At 65.6% G+C, this 3,003-nt stretch overlaps 1 non-coding gene across 1 annotated transcript; it reads right to left on the bottom strand.

Moving 5' to 3' along the window:
• Nucleotides 1–2,593: 2,593 nt before the first annotated feature.
• On the bottom strand, nt 2,594–2,712 carry LOC131873323 (5S ribosomal RNA). The gene has a single exon (XR_009371300.1). It is a non-coding gene; the product is annotated as a 5S ribosomal RNA (ribosomal RNA).
• Between the last annotated feature and the right edge of the window lie 291 nt (nt 2,713–3,003).

The following is a 3,003-nucleotide window of genomic DNA, read 5'->3' as shown; positions in this document are numbered from 1 at the left end:
GGGTGCGCACCTCGCCTGCACCTTGGCCGGGGTGGGCACCTTGGCTGGGTTTGCCCAGGGTGCGCTCCGAAGCGGGGTTACTGGAGCGCCCCCTCTTTTTTTGTCAGAGCGTTTGGTGGGGTTTCTCGCATTGGCTCTTCCCAGGCCCGGTTGTTGGGTGCGCTCCCACCCTGGCGCGCGCGAAGTTGGAAGTTGGGTTAATTGCCCGGGCGCGCACCTTCGCCAGGGTGGGCACCTTGGTGCGCACACCTTGGCTGGGCTGCGCACCAGGGCGGGCTCAAGATGGCACCAGCATTCCCTTTTTCTCACTATCTTTCAAAACGGAAATTTTAAAATCTCGTTTTTTTTTTGCCTTTTATGGAAATTAGTGAAGGCATCGCATCAAAGGTGCGCACCTCGCTGCCCACCTTGGTGTGCTCCGAGGTGCCCACCACGGTGCGCAACGCCGGTGCGAACCCGGGAGCGCCCCGATGTGTGCTCCAAGGTGCGGCGTGCACGAAGTCGGACCCCGGTTTGCCCCGGGTGCGCACCTCGCGTGCACCTTGGTGCGCACACCTTGGCTGGGTTGCGCGGCCTGGTGGGCACCATGGTGCGCACCAAGGAGCGCTCCGAAGTGTGCTCCAAGGTGCGGCGTGCACGAAGTCGGAGCCCGGTTTGCCCCGGGTACGCACCTCGCGTGCACCTTCGCCGGGGTGGGCACCTCGGCTGGGTTGCGCGCCCTGGTGCGCACCAAGGAGCGCTCCGAAGTGTGCTCCAAGGTGCGGCGTGCACGAAGTCGGAGCCCGGTTTGCCCCGGGTGCGCACCTTCGCCGCGGTGCGCACCATGGCGTGCACGAAGTCGGAGCCCGGTTTGCCCCGGGTGCGCACCTCGCGTGCACCTTCGGCGGGGTTGCGCGCCCTGGTGGGCACCATGGTGCGCACCAAGGAGCGCTCCGAAGTGTGCTCCAAGGTGCGGCGTGCACGAAGTCGGAGCCCGGTTTGCCCCGGGTGCGCACCTCGCGTGCACCTTCGGCGGGGTTGCGCGCCCTGGTGGGCACCATGGTGCGCACCAAGGAGCGCTCCGAAGTGTGCTCCAAGGTGCGGCGTGCACGAAGTCGGAGCCCGGTTTGCCCCGGGTGCGCACCTCGCGTGCACCTTCGCCGCGGTGGGCACCATGGCGTGCACGAAGTCGGAGCCCGGTTTGCCCCGGGTGCGCACCTCGCGTGCACCTTCGCCGGGGTGGGCACCTCGGCTGGGTTGCGCGCCCTGGTGCGCACCAAGGAGCGCTCCGAAGTGTGCTCCAAGGTGCGGCGTGCACGAAGTCGGAGCCCGGTTTGCCCCGGGTGCGCACCTCGCGTGCACCTTCGCCAGGGTGGGCACCTCGGTGCGCACACCTTCTCAATGTTTTCTTGCCTTTTCTGGAAATTGGTGAAGGCAGCGCATCAAAGGTGCGCACCTCGGTGTGCTCCGAGGTGCGAACCCGAGAGCGCTCCGAGGTGCCCACGAAGTCGAAAGTCGGGTTAATTGCATTGTTTTCCCCGGGTGCGCTCCGAGGTGCGCAACATCGGCGCGCACCAAGGAGGGCTCCGAAGTGTGCTCCAAGGTGCGCACGATGGCGTGCACCTCTGGTGCGCACGATTCGGAGCTCGGTTTGACCGGGGTGCGCACACCTTGGCTGGGTTGCGCACCTTTTGTGCGCTCCAAGGTGCGCACGAAGTCGGAGCTCGGTTTGCCCCGGGTGCGCACCTTCGCCAGGGTGCGCACCTTGATGCGCACGCCTTGGCTGGGCTGCGCACCTTGGTGGGCGCCATGGTGCGCACCTTTCGTGCGCTCCAAGGTGCGCACGAAGTCGGAGCTCGGTTTGCCCCGGGTGCGCACCTTGGTGGGCGCCATGGTGCACTCCGAGGTGCCCAAGATTGGTGCGCACCAAGGAGCGCTCCGAAGTGCGCTCCAAGGTGCGCGCGAAGTCGAAAGTTGGGTTAATTGTCCGGTTTGCCTCGGGTGCGCACCTTGCGTGCACCTTCGCCAGGGTGGGCGCCTTGGTGCGCACACCTTGGCTGGGCTGCGCACACCTTGGCACCCGCGTTTCCTTCATTTTAAATTTTTTTTTTTTACAATCTCTCAAGTGGGAAATTCTATAATCTCAACTTTTTTTGCCTTTTCAGGAAACTTTTGAATGGAGCGCATCATTGGTGCGCTCCGAAGTGTGCTCCAAAGCTCTCTCCAGCTGCGTGCACCTGCCCCGGCCGCGCACCCGGCCCCGCCCAGCTTCGCTCACCTGTCCCGGGCGTCTGGTGCGGAACCTTAGAGTAAGAAACATCACCGTGCACCTTGGCCAACGTGCGCGACTCGACCGAGCGCGCACTGGCCGAGGTGCACACCGATTTCACCTGGGTGCGCGCGCAGCACCTCGGGCGCACCGGGGTGCGCGCACAACGCCCGGGTTGCACCGTGGCCTGTGTGCTCGGGGCGCCTCGGGTGCGCGCTCGGTGTCGCCCCCCGCGCGCGCGGTAGTGCGGGCAGCGCACCCCGGCCCGGCCCGGCCCCGACGAGAACGCAAACGGGCAAAAGGTTTATTCAAATAGCATTGCGACGCCCGGCGAAAAACTAAAAAAGGGTGCAACACCGGGACTTCCCGGGAGGTCACCCATCCCAGTACTACTCCGGCCCAAGCGCGCTTAACTGCGGAGTTCTGATGGGATCCGGTGCACTAACGCTGGTATGATCGCACCCGTTATGAGCTTGTCGCAGTGTGTACTTAGCAAACCGCGACCCACGTGCGAATCCACCCCGGCCACCCACCCCCGTCGAGGTGCACACCCTCCCTCGCGAAGTGCGCCCCGTTCGCCAAGTGTGAGCCCTGCCCGGGTGCGCGCACCTTGCTAGGGCGTCGGGTGTGCACCCGGCCCGGCCTACGTGCGTGCACCTGGAGGGGGCGTCGTGTGCGTGCAGTGTCCCGTCTGCAACGCGGTGCCCACACACCACCTCGGGCGCAACGACCTGCGCTCACATGTGGGCCGAGTG

This window comes from Cryptomeria japonica, unplaced genomic scaffold, assembly GCF_030272615.1.
Source record: "Cryptomeria japonica unplaced genomic scaffold, Sugi_1.0 HiC_scaffold_1521, whole genome shotgun sequence".
NCBI lineage: Eukaryota > Viridiplantae > Streptophyta > Pinopsida > Cupressales > Cupressaceae > Cryptomeria > Cryptomeria japonica.
Note: the sequence above shows the minus strand (reverse complement) of the source record. Positions and strands in the feature narration are given on the sequence as shown.